Raw genomic sequence first — 25,376 nt, 5'->3', positions numbered from 1 at the left:
ACAATTTACAAAACCTTTTAAAAAATAATTTAGGATGATGTTCTGTGGCACATAGGTGTGTCTTTCTTTACTTCATGAGCTTGTCTCTGGGCCCACTCCAACCTTGCTACACCCCTGGTCTGCATCACACATTACACAGCTCCCTGTTGTGTGTAGGTAGAAACACATGGCTCTTTATAACATGTTAAAATGTAACACATACACACAAGGTGTTTGAGATGTACCTTTAAAAAAATCACATTTAGTTGTGTGTCAAGAAAACTAGAAATGAATTTTGGAGTCATCTCTTCCTTTCCTGACAAAGCTCCTATGCTTTTAACAGCTTCCAGAAGGCAAATGTCTCAACAAGAGCTGTTTTGTTTTGTTATCTCCAGTGCAGCTATGTAAAAGTTGATTAATGCACAGTTGTCTGCCTGGAATAAGAGATTAATTTCTTGCTTTTAGCCTAAGTGGGCATGGGTGTTTTTTTAAGTGGCTGTCTGGAAGACTGGTGGTTAATCCTAAAATGAGAAGTACCCCTTTCTTTTACTTTGCCATCCAGCCTAATAGGGTTTGGAGAACTTGGAAGCATAAGAACATAAGAACAGCCCTGCTGGATCAGGCCCAAGGCCTATCTAGTCCAGCATCGTGTTTCACACAGTGGCCCACCAGATGCCTCTGGAAAGCCCATAGGCAAGAGAGAGCATGGCCTGCCGTTACTCCCCTGCAACTGGTATTTAGAGGCATCTTGGCTCTGAGGCTGGAGGTATCTTGACTCTGAGGCCTATAACCACCAGACTAGTGACCATTGGCAGACCTTTCCTCCATGAATATATCTAAACCCCTCTTAAAGCCATACAGGCTGTTGGCATTCCATCGGTTGGTTATGCGTTGGGTGAAAATGTTTTAGTTGGTCCTAAATTTCATGGCAATCAGTTTCATGGGATGACCCCTGATTCATGGGATGAACCCTGGTTCTAGTGTTATGAGAGAGGGAGAAAAATTCTCTCATTGCTGCTCATCATGCTGCTCACAACTTTGTCATTTTTGGTTCATCCTAATAAATATATTTTCACACTGTGGTGTTTGGATTGTAACATGGATTGGTTGCCTTTAATATGTTTAAACTAAATGTTTGAGTTCCTGTTTCATAATTCAACCTTAACCCTTATAATCTGTAGCTGTGGGTAAATTGGCATATGTATGTAATGATGTGCATGTGTGAATCAGCTATTGCAGATCAAAACTGCAGACAATATTGTTTATAACATTTCAGAAACAATATTTTTTTTGAGGAGGTAATTAATACATTGAGTTGAGATTGATGCGTCTTTCAGAGATAGCCATAATTATGTGTGTACTGCAAATCAGTACCTTTTCATCAACAGATTCTAAACTGAAACACAATTTATGTAACTTTAATATGTGAAATGCTCGAATTCATTAACCTTTATTCTGCAGATAACAAAGCATCTTCAGATAACTTAGAATGCCCAGAGAAAAGTGTTTAAGCACTGCATACCACTTTTATACACGCCCCCATCTTTATTTGAGGAATGGTGCCATCTGCTGTTTGTTTTGGGACACTTCATAAAGTACTGCTCTGCAAAAATGAGCTACAGGCATTGGACAATAGCAAACAGTGACATTTCAATATATGACAGCAAGGGGCTAGAGACAAAGTACCTTTTGTGGTCCAAAGGATAGCCATGGTAACTGAAATGTAGCAGGGAGTCTGCACTCTCTTGTGTTGATTTCACTTCTCATAGTTGTGTAGTCTTGCTGCATCACAGTCATTCTAGTTGCTCTTAATTTCTTTCCCCAGCTCTGCTTTATGTCTAGGTAGAATTGCACTGGAACAATTCTAAGTATGTGTTTGAGATAAACAAAGAAATATCTGTCGAACTGGATCAGTGCAGCTTATTTTATATTCAAGTCTGCATGCAGGCACTCCAGCTCAGAAGGTGGCCAACCTGAGCTCTCCATCTGATGTTGGAACTTCTATCATTTTTGCCACAGGGGTTGATGAGCATTGCAGTCCAACCACATCTGGAGAGCTTCAGGCTGGCCACCCCTGCTCTAGCTTCTTATGTATCCCACTATGTCTGAAGTCTTAAAGCAGTTGGGCGGTTTGCAATGGTGGCCCTTCAGTGTGGCAATCACTCCTTCCAGACGATTCATTCTTCTTACTCTCTCCTAATCTTTAAAAATCTTCATTTAAAAAAAAGAGAATCTACCGTTTGGTTCCCCTTATTATATCTTTCTTTGCTTCTCCCATTTCCCCCTTAAAATGGTTTTAAAGTAAGTTTGCTATATCCTTTGTATGTAAAGCGTTTCAAATACCAACTGGTGTGTGTATGTCATTATTTTTATTAACTTGCTTGGTTTCTCTTTTTATACACTCATTAAAAACAGATGACACTGACCCTCTTTGGAAAAATACGTTTGCATATCCCATCTAAAAACATAAGCTGTAATTGTTCTGCATTTTTGACCTCATTTTTTAAAACAACAATATTTTTTTAAGGTCATGTCCTGCAGAATTTTTTTTTTAATGAGGTTTAAGTTCAGGTTGCAAAATCTTGTGTGCATCCTCACCCCTACGGGTAAGGATATAAATTTGTACAAATATGTAAAATCAACATGAATAGTAAGCTTTCTCTGCTGTTTTTAAATTCAAGTTACAATATATGCATGTAATCAAATCCTGGCAGCCAATTTATCCCCACATAAAACCACTTCAGGAGGGGTTTATCTGATGAAGAAGCAGCAAGGATGAGGGGGGAAGTATTAAGCAATCCCTCCTTGCTGCTTCTTTGCTCAAAACTTGCCCCTCCTGGAAGAAATAAAGGCTACTGTGGTCAGTTACACACATTTGAAAGTAATGTGTAGTGTTAGACCATAAGAGTTCGGAAAATTGATTTCCAAATCATGCCTGAAAATACTGTGGCCTGTAGGTGATGCTGTTTCTCTAGGAAAAAGTCACTGAAGAAGACTAGACAATGAAAGAACAAAGTTCAAAATATTGATATTTTTATTTATACTTTTAGACATCTTTTTAGGCCCCAGATAGTTTGGGTCTGAGATACCTGTGGGAGCATCTTCTCCCATACATATACTCTACCCTCATATATCAGGTGATGTTGCTTCAGTTGCCACTACCATTTGAGGTCAGATTGTCTTCCACTAAAAATAGGTTAAAAAAAATTTTTTTTTTTTTTAAAAATGGAAGGATCTGTCTCTTGAAACTTCTCTCAAAGGAAATCTTTCAGGCCCATCCCATGAATTTTTTTTTTTTTTTGCAATGATTTCTATCTCTGTTTTAGAGCATATCATTGATTAAGCTGCTATTTTAGCTTTTATAAAATGATCAATTACTTTTAAATACTTTATAATGCCCTTGATGTTTTTAATTGTCTTGTAAGCCACTGAGGACCTTTTGGTGAAAAAACAGTATTTGAATATAATAAAGAGCTCCTTCTCTTGGGATCTTTCAGAGGGTGTGTAAAACACTCTTCCATTTGTCTTTTGATTCGGTTGGGCAGCTTTATTAACTGGTTTTATTGCATTTTTCCCTGTTCTGTTTAATTTTAATTTTTTAATTTGAAAAAGCAAGTTGATAAAAAGACAAGGTTTCCTTTGTTTATTTCATGTATTAAGAAAATTTCTACTGTATTCTTCTCCCTCAGAATCAAAGCATCTAACAATAATTCAGAAAAACAATCCATGAAACAATGTCAAGCAATATCACTAGCTTGGGGAAAAGAGCAAATACATTTTTTGTAAATAATAATAAAAGGTTTTAACAACAACAAATAAATACAGCTAGAATTTTAAGACTGATGTTTGCTGGCCAAACCTCTATTAATATATAAAAGAGAAAACCTAACGCCTTTTCTGTCTTTGAAGTTGAGTTGAGAGTTCAATAGACATATTAATTGTTCAAATTTATTTCACTGTTATATCTTTTCTCACATGAAAACATTTAGAAGGGGAACTCAAAGAGGAAGAAAATTGCCAGTTTCATAATTATTAATGCCAAAAGTTTCTCTAAGGCCACAGAAATGCTGCTTATAACAGGACAACTCAGTAATGTATTGGCATGCAAAGTACATGTGTATATGCACATAGCACATGCATTACATAAGAACATAAGAACAGCCCTGCTGGATCAGGCTCAAGGCCCATCTAGTCCAGCATCCTGTTTTGCACAGTGGCCCACCAGATGCCGCTGGAAGCCACAGGCAGGAGTTGAGGGCGTGCCCTCTCTCCTGCCATTACTCCCCTGCAACTGGTACTCAGAGGCACACCCTTGAGGCTGGAGGTGGCCCACAGCCCTCTGACTAGTAGCCATTGATAGACCTCTCCTCCATGAAGTCATCCAAACCCCTCTTAAAGCCATCCAGGTTGTCAGCTGTCACCACATCCTGTGGCAGAGAGTTCCACAAGTGGATCACGCATTGTGTGAAAAAGTACTTCCGTTTGTTGGTCCTAGACCTCCTGGCAATCAATTTCATGGAGTGACCCCTGGTTCTAGTGTTGTGTGAGAGGGAAAAGAATCTCTCTCGCTCCACTTTCTCCATGCCATGCATGATTTTATAGACCTCTATCATGTCTCCCCGCAGTCATCTTTTTTCTAAACTAAAAAGCCCCAGGTGTTGTAGTCTTGCCTCGTAAGAAAGGTGCTCTAGGCCCCTGATCATCTTGGTTGCCCTCTTCTGTACCTTCTCCAGTTCAACAATGTCCTTTTTAAGATGTGGTGACCAGAATTGTACGCAGTACTCCAAGTGTGGTCGCACCATAGTTTTGTATAAGGGCATTATAATGTTAGCCGTTTTATTTTCAATCCCCTTCCTAATGATCCCTAGCATGGAATTTGCCTTTTTCACAGCTGCTGCACATTGAACAGACACTTTCAACGAGCTGTCAACCACAATCCCAAGATCCCTTTCCTGGTCCGTCACCGACAGCTCAGATCCCATCAGCATATACAGGTGAAACTCGGAAAATTAGAATATCGTGCAAAAGTCCATTAATTTCAGTTATGCAAATTAAAAGGTGAAACTGATATATGAGACAGACGCATTACATGCAAAGCGAGAGAAGTCAAGCCTTAATTTGTTATAATTGTGATGATCATGGGGTACAGATGAAAACCCCAAATCCACAATCTCAGAAAATTAGAATATTACATGGAACCAAAAAGACAAGGATTGAAGAATAGAACAATATCGGACGTCTGAAAAGTATACAGTGTACTGTGCTTGATTGGACAGCAAACTCGCCTGACCTGACCCCATAGAGAATCTATGGGGCATTGCCAAGAGAAGGATGAGAGACATGAGACCAAACAATGCAGAATTGCTGAAGGTCGCTAATGAAGCATCCTGGTCTTCCATAATACCTCATCAGTGCCACAGGCTGATAGCATCCATGCCACGCCGCACTGAGGCAGTAATTGCTGCAAAAGCGGCCCAAACCAAGTACTGAATACATATGCATGCTTATACTTTTCAGAGGTCCGATATTGTTCTATTCTTCAATCCTTGTCTTCTTGGTTCCATGTAATATTCTAATTTTCTGAGATTGTGGATTTGGGGTTTTCATGAGCTGTACGCCATGATCATCACAATTATAACAAATTAAGGCTTGATTTATCTCGCTTTGCATGTAATGCGTCTATCTCATATATCAGTTTCACCTTTTAATTTGCATTACTGAAATTAATGGACTTTTGCACGATATTCTAATTTTCTGAGTTTCACCTGTACTTGAAGTTGGGGTTTTTCGTCCCAATGTGCATCACTTTACACTTGCTAACATTGAACCGCATTTGCCATTTTGTCGCCCACTCCCCCAGTTTGGAGAGATCCTTTTGGAGCTGCTCACAATCCGTTTTGGATTTCACTACCCGGAAGAGTTTGGTATCATCTGCAAATTTGGCCACATCGCTGCTTACCCCTGCTTCTAGATCATTTATGAATAAATTAAAAAGCACCGGTCCCAGTACAGATCCCTGGGGGACCCCACTTCTTACTTCCCTCCATTGTGAAAACTCTCCATTTATACCTACCCTCTGTTTTCTGTCTTTCAACCAGTTAGCAATCCACATATGTACTTGTCCCTTTATTCCATGACAGCTAAGTTTCCTCAGGAGTCTTTGATGAGGAACTTTGTCAAAAGCTTTTTGGAAGTCCAGGTAGACTATGTCAACTGGATCACCTTTATCCACATACTTGCTGACACTCTCAAAGAAGTCCAAAAGGTTGGTGAGGCAAGATTTACCTTTGCGGAAGCCATGCTGGCTCACTCCCAGCAGGGCCTGTTCTTCTAGGTGCTTTACAATTTTATCCTTGAGGATGCTTTCCATCAATTTGCCCGGAACGGACGTTAGGCTAACTGGCCTGTAATTTCCCGGATTGCCCCTGGATCCCTTTTTGAAAATCGGTGTTACATTTGCTACTCTCCAGTCCTCTGGTACAGAGCCCGATTTCAGGGATAAGTTAAATATTTTAGCAAGGAGGTCGGCAATTTCACAATTTCACATTCTTTGATTTGCTGGTTCATCCTCCAGGGACTTCTGATCTTGGGTATGGCATGATAATATCTGCACAGATCCAAGACACAGCCTCTATACTAGCATAAATATTTACTCCAATGTGGCAGATTTAAAGGGATAGAGAGCAGGAGGACTAGTCTGTGGTGGGGTTGCAACTGGTGTATTTTGCCTGCCTTAGAGGGAGGCAGGGTCAATCGTAACAGTGATAAAAGATAGGAATCATCCCAAAAGAGGAACAGAAGAGGAATGTGATCTTGCTTCCAGTCTAGACCATAGATGGGGCTGATGAAAGTGATGGACAATTCTCTGTACAAGAAGAGAATTCACCAACAGCTCCTGTGCCAAGGAATTAGGAGAAGTGTGCATGATAGGAGACCACTTAAAAAGACTTCAAGACTTCGTGATTAAATTTTAGGTCAGTTCAATTCTGGTTGTTATAAAGGGGAGGGATGTGTTGTTTTGTTGTTTAGAAGTCTGTCCCAGTGGGATGGGGATCCTGTAGAGCAGTGATCTTCACTATTTTTCAAGTGGGGGCCACTTTGGCAAAAAGCCTTTCCTGTGAGAGCCATTTCCCACTGTGCTGACCTCAGCATGCTGTTGCAGTTTTCTCAGTGCTGGGAGGGTCCTTTTAAGAAAGATGTTGCGTTCTCTTAAGAGCCCCAGGAGGCATGCAGTGGGAAATGCATGCCTTCCAAGGTGATGTGGGGGCTCAAGAGGACTCTGTTTCCTATGAACCAGCACAGTGGTAATAGTCATCTCCACCACATGGTGCCAGGGGGACTGTGCAAAGTATTCAGCTTGAGCCAAAGGTTCACACAGGTCCAATAAACGATTAGTCAGGAAGCTGCACTTAGGATTGATGCGGGCCACCACTGGTCCCCAGGCCTTATAATGAAGAACACTGCTGTAGAGAGTGTGGGGGATAGAGTCAGGGGAGAGAGGGAAAGGAGGAGGAAAGGAGAGAAGGAAACTGAGTTGTTTCTTAATAAAGTTCCTAGTTAAACCAACATAAAATACTTTGGGTTTATGCTTTTTGTGAAGAGGGGAAGGGACGCTTACCTGTTCCCCACTGGCTGTTTTTCCATGACCACTCATGCCCCCATCTGCTTCTTCCTTGCTGGATCTCAGTCTAGGAAACTCTGGTTTGGACATCATAGCAAATCCCAGAACAGAAGCAGAAAACTTTCTTCCTTTGCACATATGGAGGAATGGAGAGAGCAATAGGCCAAGGTCAGAGGTCCACCTAGGTAATTTTGGAGCCTGGACCTAAAGGCCCTTGGACGGCCCCCACCCCTGCCCCCCACTGCAAGTTAAGAATTATCCCCCTACACACACACCTTGTGATATACGCAGTATTTTTAACACATGGGTTTTTGAGGGCACAAACAACAACTGAACTCACAAGAATGTAAGAATATAAAACGGGTATGTTTTTGTAAATATGCAGTAGCAGAAACATTTCAACACACAACTTAACATATCCCCATCCGACATGTTTCATGCCATGCTCCCCCCTCTGTTTCTAATGTACCTGGCACAGGTCACAATCACACTCAGCCACCTGGCACAGTGTGGGCTGGTGGTGCAGCATAGTGATCACACCACCCAGGACAGACTTGGGACAGACCGGGGGCCCCAAGGGTGTGTGGAGGCCCTGGATTTGACCCCAAAGCATGCTGAGGTCAGGGGTAAGAGCGCCTCTGGCCAAAGTTCATGAATGTTGTGCTGAACCAACAATATGTGATAACTGAATGAAATTGAGCCTTAATTGGCATGAGCTGAGCGTTGTCTGTGCCTTTTGGCAGCAGTGGCAATGGTACACAACTAATGGTGGCTGGGTAATTAGTTCATTGTTGCTCCGCGTTCCTCTTTTTGTACTTCTTATACTTGCACAACACCATCAATTGCAGATAGCAAATGTATCTCAAGGGGCCAAGGTTCTTCGCAATAAGCAGAAAAGATTACTCTTTCCAGATCATCATTTCCATGCATATGGTGAGAAAGCTTTCCTTTAAAATGTGTGCACACCATTCATAGTTGGCAGTACCATGTATCTTTTTTGTCATTTAAAGTCATATATTTTTTCTATTTGACTTTAGAATGTAAAGGGCAAATTGGCTTTTAAGTGTCATTAAAACTGAGGCCCACCGAACTCTGATTGCACCACATTTCATAATGTATTGTGTTTGTTTTAGCTTTGTTCGTGAAAACTGCAGTTTCTTTGCCATGCCCATTCCTATGTAACAGAAAGTTGGACTGTGTGCCTAAAGGCAGCCTCTATGGGGGCGTGTGCATGTAGAGAGGCTGACTCACACCTGAGAGTCTGTGTGAAGGTGGGAAAGTTGTCGTGAGAACAAGGCCTATGATAAGAGAGAGGGAATAGCCTGACATCTCTGCATTGCTCCTCTGATAGATAAAATGCCTGTTCACAAATGGAATCACTGCCATCTCTGCAGAATAATTTGCATGGCTAGGCTGCTGAAACAGACCGCAAAGCTATATATAGTTCCCAACTTTCCTGGCCACTTCATGTGTCTCTGATGAAGTAGGTTCTACCTGATAGAAGCTCATGCCACAATAACAGAGGCGAATTTAGGGAAAATAGCGCCTAGGGCAAGCACTGAAATTGCGCCCCTTGTCCAAACATCTGACACCCATCTTTCGGATAACTTTACTATAATATCAGCTGAAAAATATAAGTCAAGCGCTCATTCAAAAACTATTTATCAGTAGACGTAGCCAGACCAAAAAATGCTGGAAAACTACAAATTTCAGTATGCTGGGGCTCATGAAATACCCAAATACTATGTGGAAGTGTACTTGGGAAACTCAACAGAAGTGCCTGTCTAATTCTCTACTATGCATTGTAGCATCACTATTACAGAAGTTTTAAAAATAAATGGGGAATTTGACTTTTCCCAGATACTCTAAATTAAAGGATATGCAGAGTAAACTGCATCACTGCTTGGAATATATTCTAGTATTTCAGAAAGACAGTTGAGTTGTTAATAGACATGTTCAAATTTATTTCACGGTTATATCTTTTCTCACATGAAAACATTTAGAAGGGAAACTCAAAGAGGAAGAAAATTGCCAATTTCATAATTATTAATGTCATGCACAGTGGCCATTTTGTTTTTGGCAGCCATATTTTTTTTTAATTTTTTTTTAAAATGGCGCCCCTCTTCAAGTGGTGCCTGGGGCACGTGCCCTGCCTACCCAACCCTAGATACGCCCCTGCACAATAAACTATTAAGTCTTCAAAATACAGCAGGATTCTTTTTGTTTTATTTTGCTTTATATTCTTATATAGACAAGCATGGTTACCCTGCTGGAATTTGATAATAGGTGGAAAGGTTAAGCAAGCAAGCAAGTAAGCAGTAGCAGGAGGAAAACACATTATACCCAATGTGAGGCCATTAGTTTCACATTTTTCTGAGGTGTTTAAACATAGGAACCATAATAAGTGGTGCATGCATCAGCTGGGATTTCACTGTCTGCAGTTTTCAAATTCAACTTGGTCCCTAAGGACTAATCAATATTGATGGCAATTATTCTTAGTACACAGACCAAATGAAATGGCTGGTGGTTTTCCCCTGTCCCTTTTCAGTTCTGTTTTTTCCCAAAGAGTAACAAAGGGCTGGTGAATTTTAAAAACCGCCAACAAATCCCTTATATCCAACAGCAGAGCTACCTAATAGCTGCATCTATTTTACACTGGGTCTTCTTTACCCCTTCTGGGAAATAGCCCACTAATGATGCTATTACAGAAGCTTTTCAATAGGAATAAGGCGTGGGAGGAATCTAGGCAGAAACTGCTTTGGACTGTAGACAAGAGAATTAAAAATCCTCCCAAGGTCACTGTGAAACAAAATTGTCTTGAGCACTGCATAATTTTCACCGTTCTGGGGTTTCTGTGTACATTTTTGTTTCTGCGTGTCAGCCTCTGGAGGGCTATGCAGTTGGAACTGGGGGAGGTTCTCTAAGCATATAATAGATCAACAAGGTCACAGTAGCTAAAACCAACATTTTTTTCAGATTCAGAATTGCATCTATCAACCTTAATAAGGCCTAAGCCTGCAAACCATATACATATACATTATTTTTTCATGTGACTAGTATAAATGTGGCAGTAAATCTGCAGTTAAAAATTAGGAGGCTCAAATATTGCTTCAAAGTAGGTTGTCTCTAGCCATCTAATGGCTCAGCGGGAAATGACTTGACTAGCGAGCCAGGGGTTGCCAGTTTGAATCCCCGCTGGTATGTTTCCTAGACTATGGTAAACACCTATATTGGGCAGCAGCATTATAGGAAGGTGCTAAAAGGCATCATGTAATACTGCGCGGGAGATGGCAATGGTAAACCCCTCCTGTATTCTACCAAAGACAATCACAGGGCTCTGTGGTCACCAGGAGTCAACACCGACTCAATGGCACACTTTACCTTTACTTTAGGTTGACTCTGCCATTGCCAAATAGTGAACAAACTAATGAGATTAGGATTGTGTTAAATAATCACTGATTTCAATTTTTGAATATGAACATAGGAGCTAAAGGATCAGACATTTTCACAAGTATGGTTGAGCATTGAAATATCCAGCATCTTTGAACTTAAACCCCCCCAATATATATGTATTTAAAAGAAAATCACATTTTTCTGCAAGACCTGGGATTTTGAAAATTGTTTTGATGTTTATTTTTCCACCTTAAAAATAAAAATAAAAATTGAACCTACATTCAGGGTCCACCTTTCCTGATCTTTAGAGACCAGATCCAGTATGTTGTTACTTCTCCTCATCTCACAACAGTGGCTGTTATAGAGCACTGTAGCATTTGACACTTCTAGTGACTGCTTAAAAATGTTTGGAAGTGGTCAGACATCTGCTGGAAAATCAGCACTGTTGATAAAAATTATAGCTGGGGTGATGGGAGTTGTAGTTCAGCAACATCTAGAGTAACTCAGGTTGGGAACGCTTGCTGTAGAGCATGAATGGCTTCGCAAGCAAGTATGATTTCAGTTTCTCCCAGTGTTGGAGTTGTCTTATGGATTCACAGCAGCCCTGACATGCTGCACGCTGGCTCTATACTGCTGCGCATCATGTCAGCCACTACCAGGAACTTGGGAGGATTGTCGCTCTGATAGAGGAACTAATAGGAAAAATGAGAAGGACTAGTAGGTAAAAATGTAGAGTCATAGATAGTCAATGGAAAGTGTCAATGGAAAGAGGGCTCAAGTGGAGATCACATCTGTTCTCGCGACTGCATTGGAGTTATGAGAAAATCCTGTCTGTTGATTTCTTGCCACTCTTAGCCAGTCAGGTCACTCCCAACCATCCATGCATACAATTTTGCTTTGGTATGTCACCATTAATCCACGTTTAAGGAGACACACAGAGCTTCTCTACCACACACTAGCTTTATTTGGCATCCATTTATTTGGACAAATACCATGCTATGGCTACAAGATCAAACCTAGAGGCATGGAGAAAATTGTTGCCCTTATTTTTTTCTTTTAAAAAGTAGCCTATACAAATAATATTAGTCTGAAGAATTACATTCCTCTGGTCCCCAAAATTAGGCCACTACTTTGTGTTCCTTATGGATAATCACTTAATGGCAAGTCAGCATTCTGCAACAAATTCCTAATATTATAATAATGTAATTTACAGCTCAACTGGCAGATCATCACAGCCATTCAATACATGACAATAATTTTCAGCTTCCTGAAAAAAATGTATTTTTTTACTTCAATGCAAAGCTAAAGGAGAGAACCTTAAAACACTTCAAATGAAAGTGTACATTTTTAAAAGATCAGACCAAATTTTAAAATAATGACTTTTGTAGCACAGAATATAACAAAGTTAGGGCAGAATATATACCTGAACAAATTGTTTAAGATTGATTTGCTAGAAAAACACCATTTGATTACATACCAAAGAAATATTCACCAGAAGCCACAACTATGTGAGCTTAATCTAACCAATGTTCTTTTAAGTGTCCTTGGTTGACATCCAGTGCAGCATTAGGAGGGCGGAGCAGGAGCTGTGCCCTCACAGCAAGGGCTGCTCCAAGCTCAGCTGAAGGCTTGTCAAACAAGAGAGTATGCAGTGGGAGAAGGGAGTCATTTTTTAGGATCTTGCCTCCCCCCAAAAGTGTTATTTGGCTTTTGGGAATATGTCCCTGAGGGTCACGAAGCCTGGAAGCCAAGGAGCACTTTTGGAGGAAGGGGAGAGCAGTGAAAATTGCTCCACACCTCCCCTGCATTTTCTCAGTGCCGGATTTAGGCACAGGCTAAGTAAGCTAAAGCTTAGGGCCTCATGTTATGAGGAGCCTCTGAATACCACAAAATGACTATATTTCAAGTTTTAAATAATTGGTTGGAAAATAAAGGAAAAAGGGGGAAAGAGTCTAAAATAGAGATTATTCTTCTGATAAGACAAAACTACACTTGTATATGGCTATACAACCAATTATAATATTGAATTTATACATCTGTGTCGAAATAACTGTAAGTTACATTGAAACTTTATTAGACCAGGACTTGGTTCATGCCAACTCCCACTATCATGGTTATGGGCAGTGTTAGTCTCTTCAGATGAATGCTGCTGTAACAATGAGCAGTGCAGTGGGGGGTGGAGTCTCTGAAGTCTGACACAGTGTTGGGCCTTAGCGTGTCATAATCCAACCCTGCATGTTCTGCTGCTCAACAAGGTTTGGAATAGTCCTTGCTGTGAGGGCAAAGCTTCTGCTCTGCCTTCCTAATGCTGTGCTGGATGTCAGCCATTGATTTAATGGGACAGACTTAGGCACACATGTGACTCTAACTGAAAACAATAAATTGTATCCTAACTCTTTGCAGAGTGTTATTCTTATCATTGGAAGCTAGGGGTGTGCACAGAACTGGTTTGGAGGGTTTGGTTTGAATTCAGACTGGATTCGAACAGGCCTGGCGTGGCCTGGTCTCGATTTTGGCCAAACTGGGTCTGGTCAGGACACTGAACCAGGCTGGTTTGGGTGTATACTTGTAAAGGGGGCATTCCCTGTTCTAAAGGCCGGGGAGTAGGGAGTGAGAGGCGAGAGAAAGGGTACTCTGTACCTTTAGGAGGCCACTGTGGAGGCCGTGGAGAAACATCGGCTGTGGCAAGGAGCAGTGGCGGAAGCTCCTCCAAGTCCCCTGCCAGCCTCCTGAATGACACCCTGGGCCAGCTGCGGCCCAGTTCGGGCCTTTGTGCATGCAATTTGCATGGTGATGCAAATGGGCTCTGTCCGTGCGCAGAAGTCACAAAAATGGCCTCCACATGTGTGCCAGATTCCCCTTTACAAGTATACCCCTGAACTGGCCCACAAAACGGTTCTTAGAACCAGGGCCAGTCCAGTTTGAACTCAGACCGGTTTGAACTCAGTCTGGTTTGAATTCAGACCACCCAAAATTGGACACTTTGATTCGAACTGTGGTTTGGATTGAGCCAGATTGCACATCCCTATTGGAAGCTCCTTCAGGAACAGAAGGAAAATTGCAGTCACATAAGAGGTCCTTCCAGAGTGGAAAGGGTCCTTGCATAATAATTGCAACTATCCTTCTGTTCCCAGAGAGAGCTTCCAATGATGGAGCAGGACTCTACAGAAACTTTGAAACAACCCAATGAAACTTACAACCCATCCTTGTTTTTTAGTCATTTACCTGTTCTTGAAATAATCTATATTATATATCATATTTGGTCCCATCAGTGTTCATTTCATTTATAGCTAATTTGTAGTTTTGTCACGAATTGATTATTAACAGGGGTTGTTATGATACTTACAGTAATATGTGCATCTTATATAATAAAGGGACTGGATTATGGTAACGATACATGATTAATTATTATTAGACTTCTGCTTTTGATTAATGCTGCTCCAATTAAGGGAGAGATGGCTTGATGCTAAACACCTGGGCAGATTGCCTAATTAGCTGAAAGAAACGTGAACATTGTTTTCCGGTAATTATTTTAATTTTTAGCAGTTGTTTTGTATCAAACTGGGCAATTTCCTTCTGCTGCTTCGATGCAAGGTGTGAGCAGTCTCAGTGGACCTCATCTATAACCAGATACGTGCATGATGGTGATAGTAGACACCATTGTCTCATTTGGGTTTTGAGTGCCAAATAGTGGGCTGGAACAGAAAGTATTAAAATAATTTCTAGGAGATCTCTAAGAAAATATGATAATGAATCACACAGCAAGGATGCTTGAAAGTCTAAGTGCAGTCCCATCCATGTTCATTCAGTAAGTCCCACTGGCTGACATCCAGGCTAATGATTTTAGCCTTTTAAAAGAGCTGTTAATGATTTAAATGTTTAAATGATTTTGATTGCTTAATTGATTTCATGTTTAAATGTTTTTAACTGTAAACCTCCCAGGGACACAGGTTGTGTGCGGTATTAAATCTGTTAAATAAATAAATAAAAATAATGCTGCACTAGTGCAAACATCAAGGATATTGGACTCGCTAGTTTTGCTAATTTGGAAGCTTGTGTTCCAGACTGACTGACTAAATGAATGAATAGCTTTATTACGATCATAGATCAGATTTAGTGTTGCGCTGGTGCAACAGGGTGGGCTTGCTCAACCTCCTACTGAGATGCAAGTTTTGGGCGGTATAGAAATATTTCGAATAAATAAAAATAAATACTGTGAAACATCCCACTGTGAAACCTCTTCCTCAATCCAAATATATTGCAGGGAATGCAAAACTATCTGCTCTCCTTGTTGCACAGGTGCAACATTTGCACAAGCAAGAGCACAAGAGCTTGTGCAACTTTGATCATCTGTGCAACTATGTAACCTTGTGTGGGTGCATCTTTGTTTGATGCACTAGTGCACTGTTAGTCTGGAGGTCAGTTACTGTGTTCAGTGGGGCACAAATATTCATAGGAGTCTGATCCTATACACGTTTATTTGGAGATAAGTTCCACTGAATTCAATGGGGCTTACCCCATAAATGTGAATATGATTGCAACTTAAAGGTATTTTCACAGGTGATATAGACATTACTGGGCAGCATCCAGATTAAGTTAGTCATTATGTAGTCCCAATGAAATGAATGGGCCTTAAATTAGTCATGGCTAACTTGTCTCATTGATTTCAATGGTGCTTAGTCATGACTAAACAGTCTGGATGTTGTCCAGTGTTTATTACTCTGATGGTTTGGGCACTATGCAAATATTTATTTATTTATTTATTTATCATATTTTATACTGCCTGATATATACATCTCTAGGCATAATATATGCATCTCTTTACATATATGCAAATTATGTTTAATGAATTGAACAGTTGGTTAAATTATAAAAGTATTCAGCTAAAAATGCTTTAATTGGATGATAACCTTGCTATTTACATTCCATGAATTTTTGTGATGATATCCAAGGCACCTCCATTATGAATGTGCACAATACAGACTTTTTGTACTTTTATCTCCATAAGGAGACTCCAGGTTTTTCAAAATTTTAATGGTTCTAATGATCAGAACAAGGTCTGTTTAAGCAAATGGAAAACCATACATCAATGGGACTATTCTAATTTGACTGGGACTTTCATTTGGCTGGAAAAGGTCTGTTTCCCAGATGGCGGGGATATTCATAAGTGCAAAATCAGCTGCATAATATGTATTATTTCCTACACAGAAATAAATATTGTAGATAGGTATGCACACACTCACATACAAATTACAGTGTGACACTGTCTAACTGTCCTAACTAGGACCGGGGAGACCCGAGTTCAAATCCCCATTCAGCCATGATACTAGCTGGGTGACTAGCTGGCTGGGCCAGTCGCTTCTCTGTCAGCCTAACCTACTTCACAGGGTTGTTGTGAGGAGAAATTCAGGTATGTAGTACACCGCTCTGGGCTCCTTGGAGGAAGAGTGGGATATAAATGAAAAACAACAAACTGTGTAAGGCTACATGATTTGGCATGTGACATCTTGTGCATGCAAGTCATGTAACTGCACAAATTACACAGATGTGAAATTGTGCAAATGATGTTACACAAAAGTAAGCCTGTTTGTTCTGGTTGCCTTTCTTTTGTGTAACATCATTTGCACAATTGCACACCTTGCATGCACACAATGTTACTGGACTGATGTACCCTTGTGTGGTATGTCAGCCAATATATTTATGCCACGAAGACACAAATTAGGCAGCAACCCAACACATCTTTATGTGAGAGAAAACGTGGATGACACAGTCCTCAGCAGAATATAGTCTCTGGGTCACTTATGAAAAATAAATATTCTTAGGACACTTTAATGAGAATTGAATGTCCTGTGTCAGCATCATGATGTTATGGATGAAAGTCAACCAGAACTAACTAACTGTGAGGGGTGGGTGGGTTGTGGAGATATTAATCTATCTTTTACCATGGTGTGCTTAGGTGGGCCGGCTCAACTTGTGAGCACACAGTCCATTGATTGACCAGCACCCTCACAGCCACATGGTCTCCCCAGAAGACTGGTCCTCTCATGAGAGGGTGAGCCCACCGGCAGCAAGCTGCCAGTGGCACAGGATGTTCATTGGGTCTGGATGGACTGCTTTGGCAGGGTTACCCCTTGAAACATCATCTTAGGTTATGGTGGGACAGACCCGCCAGGATCCTTTCCCCTCCTCATCTACATATCCCCTCTTAGGAAGTCTTAATGTTCCCCTCTCCTCCCAGAGTAACAGGGAAATATCCCCCCCGGACCCCCGACCACCCACCCCCATTTGTGCCTGGCAGGCAGGGGGACAGGAGTAAGGGACAGAGAGGGAAGAGGGAAGGCCCCTGTGTGTCTGGGCCACTTGAGAGAATGACAAGCCTGCAATGGGATGTGGTGGCATCCCTGTTGCCAGGCAACTCTATAGCTGCATGGGTGACAAGAGGGGTGGAGCTATTTCTCTGAGAGGTGGCCAGCAAAAGCTGCAGTATGCAAAGAGCAGCCACATCTCTGGGCAGGTCTGCACTGCCAATTCTATGATTTGAGGTTTGAAAATCAGCACAAAAATTGGGTTGTGGCTTTGTCCAGAGCTGGACATAATGCTTAAGTGACCAAACTGGAGGTCTCGGCACAGTAGCAAAGCCAGGCCAGTGGTGGCCTGTGTCTAGCCACCGCCATGGCCCTGCTCACCCCACCCCCTACATCTGATGTCAGATGTGGGGGTTAGCCACGCCCCCGCGTCTGACATCAGACGCGGGAGGGGGCATGGTCTGGCTTCCAAATGGGGCACTGCAGCCCCATTCAGGAATTAGATCCAGGCAGCCAGGAGTGGCTCTCTCCTGCCTTAAAGGCAAGGAGAGCCTCTCCTGGCCGCGCTGCGAATGCAGCACTGGCCATTTAACTCCTAGACAGGGCTGCCGCCCCCCACTCGGGAGCTAAACCAGCCCCCTCACATTTGACGTCAGACAAAGGGTGTGTGTTGGGGCTACGAGGTGCAGCCCCTGAGGGGTGGTAGCCCAGATTCTTTGAACCCAGTCACCCAATGGTGGCTACACCCCTGTCTTGGCAGCAAACCTTTGTGCTAACCAAAGGTTTAAATTGGAGTTTGTCGAGACAGACCACAGGTTGCTTTCATCTCAAAACTGCAGTTTCATGCATTCAAACGTAATGGAGTTCCCACCTCTGCCTCATTTAACTCCGGTTGGGCGTTACGTATGAACCAGGCCTTTGATTTGATTGATGATGATGAAATATTCCTGAAACAGAAGTATTCCTCAAGGGAAGACACCTGGAAACCTTTTGTGTCAATGATGCTGGATTAAACTGAACATCTGGAATGTCCCAAATTAACCTCCTATCTAGCAAGGCATGATCATAAGAATAGCCCTGTTGGATCAGACCAAAGGCCTGGTGAGGCAAGCAGCCTGCTTCCCACAGGGGGCAACCAGATGTCTTTGGGAAACCCACAAGCATGAAATGGAGGCAAATCCCTCTACCCACCATTGCTCCCTAAAAATTGGTATTAAGAGGCTGGAAGGCAGCATAGAACCTTCAGGCTAGTAGCCATTGGTAGACCTTTCCTCTATGAATTTGTCTAATGCCTCTTTTTGAAGCCATCTAAACTGGTGTTCATCACCTCACCTTGTGGAAGCGTTCATGTATCACTGTCCTAAAAGGCGAAGGGGGGGGAAGTACAGGTCAAATCAATCCCCCACCCTTGACACCTTGAAAGTATGTAAAGGACATATATGTGAACATGGACTCAGTTCATGTTGCTCTCCCATTTCACATCACTACTTTCACTTGCATTGAATATATTCTTACCATTCCAACCCCTTGTATGATCAAGGAAGATGCATGTTTAGATGTAATTACCCGGAAAAATTGAAAGCACTCTGTTATCTGGTTAAAAATTGAAAGCACTCTGTTATCTTGTGATAAGATGAATGGAAACAATTTATCTATAGTGTTAACAAAATGACTCCAGAGTCAGAAGCAGTGAAGCTGTTGCCCAGAGAATGCCATCAGTGCTCTGTGCAAACACAATGCTAGCTAGTTGCAGAGTAACAGAAGCCCTCCTATCCAGCCCACAGCAGACACCTACTCAAGCAATACATCTCTCGGTTGCAAACAGGCTGCAGAACTCACTGGCAGTTCTCCAGCCATGAAATTATTGTTTGGTGAACAAAAGAAACAAGTGTTTCTTAATTCTGAAAAGAAACAGCAAACAAGTATCCTGTTGTTTCTCTTGGAAAGATGGTGAAAAAGAAGCAGATGTATATCAAATCTCTGCTTGATTGAAGGCACATAAGCTGGCAGTAACGAATGGTGCATGTGGACCTTAAATAAGACAACCCTTAATTGTTGTCTTTCTTTATATAATCCATGGAGCTATTTGGGAACATCTGTAAAGTTACAGCATGCAGAGAACCACAGGGGAGTACTACACAATTAGATGCTGATTTGCATACAAGTCAGCATTTATTACAAAGCATGCATTTTTTTTGAATAATTGAAATTACAAAGTGTTGACATTAGGTTTACATTGGTTAAATACAGTATATTTAACTAAAAGCAGCTGAGATGACTGCGGGAGCGAATTTTCCTAACTGATCCAGCAATCTAATCTTGAAAAGCAAAGATGGTAATGACTTGAAAGCTGTTTAAGAGCCTCCCTTGGAAGGCACTGTAGATAGAATCACTGAGCATTATCATATTAATAGTGGAGCCATAGCAGAATGCCATGAATGGTTCTGCATATGAGATTGGAGAACTATGCATTACATTGTGTGAATAAACAACTATTTTGTTAAGGATCTGACTGTGAACAGACTTGGGAATGAATGAGCAGATCTCAACAAACCTTTAAGGCTCTATTATAGATGAAACAGGAGAGTTAACAAACAGAGCACAGGTGGCACTGAGCTTGCACTGGAGCTGACTCATTCTGGCAAATATTTTACTTCATGGCAGCACTGATGACATTTTTCTTTGACACTATCATTGCTCTGCAGTGCTGTTGAAGAGGATGTTGATGGTACAGAGAACTCTACATCATGTTTTCATCCAATCACAGGTCCTGAATTCTTGATATTAATCTAGTTTTGGTCTATCGTAAGGGAATTATTTGTCCTACCATTCTCCTACACTGGATTGGACTGGGAACCTGGGTCTTCAGTCTCTTCTTCCCCACTCAGGACTAATTCACAATTTCTGGGTGTGCTGTATACATAAGTGTTTCTATGAACATATAAGAGATAAGAAAGTTACCAAACATATAGGGCCAAACTAGATGTTACGTTAAAGATGTCATTGAGAGATGAGCTTAAAATCAGAAAAAAACCAAAAATATCCTTGGATGTAGAGAAGCAACTGTAAAATGTACTGTATATACATGTAATGCAAAGTAGGATTCTGGTGCAGGGAAAGTGGGAATTGCAATTTCTCTCTCCATTACACCTTATAAGAGCCACCTAATAGCACAGCGAGGAAGTAACTTGACTAGCAAGCCAGAGGTTGCCGGTTTGAATCCCTAATGGTATGTTTCCCAGACTGTGGGAAACACCTATATTGGGCAGCAGCGATATAGGAAGATGCTGAGAGGCATCATCTCATACTGTGCAGGAGATGGCAATGGTAAACCCCTCCTGTATTCTTCCAAAGAAAACCACATGGCTCTATAGTCACCAGGAGTCGAGACCGACTTAACGGTAAAACTTTACTTTACCTCAGGCCATATATACAGCTAGCGGAGGGAGTGTGGATGCTGTCTGGACTGCTAGAGGAAGTGGCAGGTGAGACCAGCAAGGGAGTGGGAGGAGAGTTGGTCAAGCATGGAACAAGCAAGCATGACTTATTCCACTTGCTAAGCAGGATCTGCCCTGGTTTACATTTGAATGGGAGCCTATGTGTGAGCACTATAAGATTACTCTTAGGGGATAGGGCCGCTCTGGGAAGAGCACCTGCCTGCTTGCATGCAGAAGATTCCAAATTCCCTCCCTGGCATCTCCAAGATAGGGTTGAGAGGGACTCCTGCCTGAAACCTTGGAGAAGCCACTGCCAGTCTGTGTAGACAATACTGAGCTAGATGGACCAATGGTCTGACTTGGTATAAGGCAGCTTCCTATGTTCCTGCGAGTGCAAGGCAGCTCAATACTGTTTACCTCATGTTGCAAAAGGCAGAAAACCAGCACTCAATATGCCCTGTGAAGAACTAATATGCTTGACAAGTGTTCAGAAGCTGCAGCTGGGACAATAATGCAGGGGCAGCCCAAAATGATATTTGTACACCTGAGGTGAGGCATCAGCTTGCATTTTGGGTGGCATACAAATGTGTTAAATAAAGAAATAAACAAACAAATAAACAAACAAACAAACTTACTTCATTTCATTACTTCCAAAATGGCCAACATGCCAGGGAAAAGGCCCGAAAAGGCCAAAGAACTCCTGAATGGGGCTGTTTTTGAGAGAAGGAAGGTCGGTGGAGGGAGGGGGAACCTCCGCGGACCCTGCTGCAGCCTCAGAGAAACCCCTCAGAGGGAATAAGTTTAACATTTCACCTCCTAAAAAAATTCTTTTAGTAAAAGTTCCATGAACCCCCCGAATGGGCGGGGGGCGGGGCGGCATTCAGTCAGGGGTCAAGCCCAACCAAGGGTGGTTCAGCTCGACCCCGAGCCTTCAAACCAAGCCAGTTTGGCTTCGAACTGGTTTGGTTCCGAACCTGCTTGGACATCCCTAGAAAAGGGCTGGGCCCCCTTCCCCAACTTTTTTGTGAAAAGAATAGGACTTGGCTGCTCTGGAATCCATGCTGGGTTGCTTTTAAACTGTCCAAGAGTGCACCTCCCAAACCATTTGCGAGGACAGTGGAGACATCGGGTTCAGGCATGGATCTTTAAACCCATTCAAAATTCCCAGGTGCGGTCCAGCATAGTGGCCTATGCAGCTTTCCTGGCACGGGATTAGCGGGAGAAGGGAACCCTTGTTTCCAGCTGCCCCAAGACAGTGGTAGCAGCCTTCGGGGGTGTGGGCAAGGGTGCACATGTCCTCATTGGTGGATGGGCTAGCAGGGGGCACGGTTTCTCAGCAGCTTGTCCGCAGTCCTCAAGACAAGGAAGCAGTCTCTGGGGTACCCCTCCCCACAGCTTCCCTCCACACACAAACCTGGCTCTATTTAGAGACCCAATGGCCAATTCCCCCACTCTCGTGAGGGAACTGTCCATAGGATAAGGGGATGTTTCGCCATCAGGCATCATGACTGAACTTGCTTGCTCATTCCTTTCTCCTTCTCTTGGATGGTTCTTCTCATGAGTTGTGTGTATGTGTGTGTGGGGGGGCGCCGTGAGGGTTCCCCTACCACCCGTCGGTCTCTGAAGTCACCGCCACGGCCCGGGAGACTGATCCTTTTTGGCCCGTTCGGGGCCTCTGTAGTAAGCGGCGGTGGCCATTTTGGCTGCCACCGCACATGCGTAAATGGCCTCTGTGAGGCCACGGTGGCCATTTTGGAAAAGTGCACTACAGAGGCCCGAACAGGCCAAAAACGGATCAGTCTCCTGGCCCGCGGCAGTGATTTCAGAGGCTGGCAGGGGGTAGGGGAATCCTCACAACCCCCCCATGGCATACAGGAAGCCCCCCGAAGGGGCTAAAGGTACTTTTACATTCATTAATTTTTCAAAAAAAATAAAAATCAGTGAACTGTCTGGACCCGGACCAGACTAGGGGGGGTGGGGGGTTTGATGGGGGGCCGGAACGGACTTGGCCAGTCTGGTCTGGACTCAAACTGAACCGGGCCTACCGGTTCCATGCACACCCCTACCTCTTAACCCGGGACAGGAACAGCCCCCCCTGCATACCCCTACCTCTTAACCCCGGACAGGAACACCCCCCCAACTACTTGCTCCCCACCTGGAGAGGGGATGCCCTGCTCATTTTGACTATCCCTCTCATGAGGGGGCCATGTGTCATAGCATGCCCATGTGCATGGACAGTGGAGTCACTGGGTTCTGGGCTGGACCTAAATCCATTCAAAATTCCCAGCTTTGATCTGGCACTGCACTGTGTGCAGATCTCCCAGCATAGGGATTTCCAGGAGTAGGGAGCCCCAGTTTTCAGCAGACCCAGGACAGTGGGGTCACTGTTCCATGGTGCTGGCAAGGATGGACTGACAAAGCACAGGGCTTGATAGCAGCTTGGCGGCAGTTGCCGGGACCGGAACAGCATTCACCCAAGTGCCCATCCTCACAGCTTTCCTCCATAGAGCACCCTGGCTTGGTGTTGAGTCCCCAAAGTCTGCCACTCATGAGAGAGCAGTCCGCGGGAGTATGGGGCCAGAGTACCCTCTTCTTTCTCCTCACAGATGGTTCTTCTCATGAGCAAGCCTAGGGGCCAATAACCCCCAAGGGGAAGAGGCCGGGCCCCCTTTCCCCAACCTTTCTGTGAAAAAACTAGAACTTGGCTGCTCAAGGATCCGTGCCTGCGGCTGCTTTTTGGAGGTGACCCCCGGCATCTCCTGCCCTGTGCTGTGTTATGCTCCCCTCCCAGTGCTGTGATGAGATGCCTTGCTTATGTAGCCAACTGGAGTGCTTGTTCTTGTGAACATACATTGTAGTTGCTTCCTTCTCTGGGAGCAAAGCACTTAGTGCCCATCCTGTCATCCCTTTCCCATTCCCTCCTGAGTGCTTGGTGGGGGGAGCAAGGGACAGAGTGGGAAGAGGTAATGCCCCTGAGTGACCATGCAGCTGGACAGGCTGACAAGTCCAGGATGGGGCGTGGCAGCATTCCTGTTGCCTGGCAACTCCTTAGCTGCATAGCTCACAGGAGGGGTGGGGTAGGTTCTCTGAGAGGTGGCCAGTGAGAAGTACCAAAGGCATGGGGCAGCCACCTCCTCAGGTGGGTCTGCACCACCAGCTCTATGATTGTGATTTGAAAATCGGTGTGAAACTGTGGTTATGGCTACATCTGAAGTTGTACGTAATACCTTGGTGGCCAAACCTCAGGTCTTGGCGGCGAACCTTTGTGCTAACTGAAGGTTCAAATTGGAGTTTGGTGAGGCCAACTGCAGGTCGCTTTTGGCTCAAAATCACAGTTTCACACATTCAAATGTAATGGAGTCCCAACCTCTGTCCCGTTTAACTCCAGTTTGATGTTCCATGTGAACCTGCTCATAGTCTCCTATTCAAATGCATACCAGGGTAGACCCTGCTTAGAAAAGGGGACAATTTATGCTTGCTATCATAAGGCCAGCTCTCCTTGCTTAGACAATGTGGTGGTCTGCCTTGCATGGTATGATTAGTGGTGACCTAGTGGTAGCTGTATGATCTTTATCTGTGGCTTGAGTTGAACTAGATTACTCTTTTATTCCACTGTAATGTATGATTCTATATTACTATACTTCTATGGCAAGTCTGTGTCTGCAGGGGCTTAAGTGGATCTGAGGCCCCAGGAATTGCTAATCCTCTGGCAACATCCTAGATAAGCATAAATGAACTGCAAAGTATCTTAAAGTTATTGGGTATCAACTGTAACAATGCTTTGCCTACCATGCTTTCATTATTATACATGTGGCATTAATTTTCAAAGAGGTTCAAATACAACACTGTGTCTAAATCCCAGGAGCATTATTGGGATTTGTGAGGCACTCTGAAAGTGTTCCTTTATATGATGAATGCATTGTTGATTCTTAGTAAACAGGCCTTTTAAAGACTTTACAAAGAATACTCACAGCTCCCTCTGAAGCATTAACTGGTTAGATCAAATCAGTATGTAAAATTCACTCCACACCCCCTCCCGCCACTCTGCTTCTTGGCCCTTGTTGCCCTTGGGTTGCCAAGTTACAATGCTGCAATGACAACAGAAAGCATAACTGGCAGAATTTGCCTTCTGTGCAACCCTTAAAGGTGCAGTATCTCTGCTAGATTCTAGGCTCTAGACCTAGCCACTCTTCTGTGTCCCTGGCTCTCTGACTGGTTCCAGTGCCCAGACCTCCAAACCTCTCCCTTCTCCCCTCAGCCATATCCGTCAAGTCGCCTTCTACTTTACTGAGTTAGATGGACCAATTACCTGACTCAGTATAAGGCAGTTGCGTATTAGGGGTGTGCACGGAACCATCTGGTTCGAGGCTGGACCAACCTCGAATGGAACTGGGCCATTTTGGTCCGGCCCCTATTGAACCCCCCTGTCCCGGTCCGGCCCAGCCCGGCACAGGTCCGCAAACTTTTAAAAATTTTTTAAAAAAATTAAAAGTAACTACTTGTAGCTCCTTCTGGGGGCTTGCTGTAGCCATGGGGGATCTGCGAGGGGGAAGGCGGGGGGAGAAGGAACCCTCGTGGACCCCCCTCCCCCGCGGCTATTGCAAGCCTCCCGAAGGGGCTACAGGTAGTTACTTTTACTTT

At 43.3% G+C, this 25,376-nt stretch overlaps 2 long non-coding RNA genes across 2 annotated transcripts in view; one reads left to right on the top strand and one right to left on the bottom strand.

Moving 5' to 3' along the window:
* Positions 1-1,723: 1,723 nt before the first annotated feature.
* LOC128351941 (uncharacterized) lies at positions 1,724-24,805 on the bottom strand. Its single transcript, XR_008320126.1, has 4 exons — positions 24,707-24,805; positions 20,126-20,229; positions 7,598-7,728; positions 1,724-1,843 (listed from the first exon to the last, which is right to left on the bottom strand). It is a non-coding gene; the product is annotated as an uncharacterized LOC128351941 (long non-coding RNA).
* The window catches only part of LOC128351942 (uncharacterized), a 44,061-nt gene continuing 41,205 nt past the window's right edge, over positions 22,521-25,376 (top strand). Inside the window, exon 1 of the long non-coding RNA XR_008320127.1 lies at positions 22,521-22,633. This is a non-coding gene — a long non-coding RNA (uncharacterized LOC128351942). The remainder of the gene's footprint in view (positions 22,634-25,376) is intronic.

This window comes from Hemicordylus capensis, chromosome 3 (assembly GCF_027244095.1).
Source record: "Hemicordylus capensis ecotype Gifberg chromosome 3, rHemCap1.1.pri, whole genome shotgun sequence".
Taxonomy (NCBI): domain Eukaryota; kingdom Metazoa; phylum Chordata; class Lepidosauria; order Squamata; family Cordylidae; genus Hemicordylus; species Hemicordylus capensis.
This window is presented reverse-complemented; position numbering and strand designations above follow the sequence as displayed.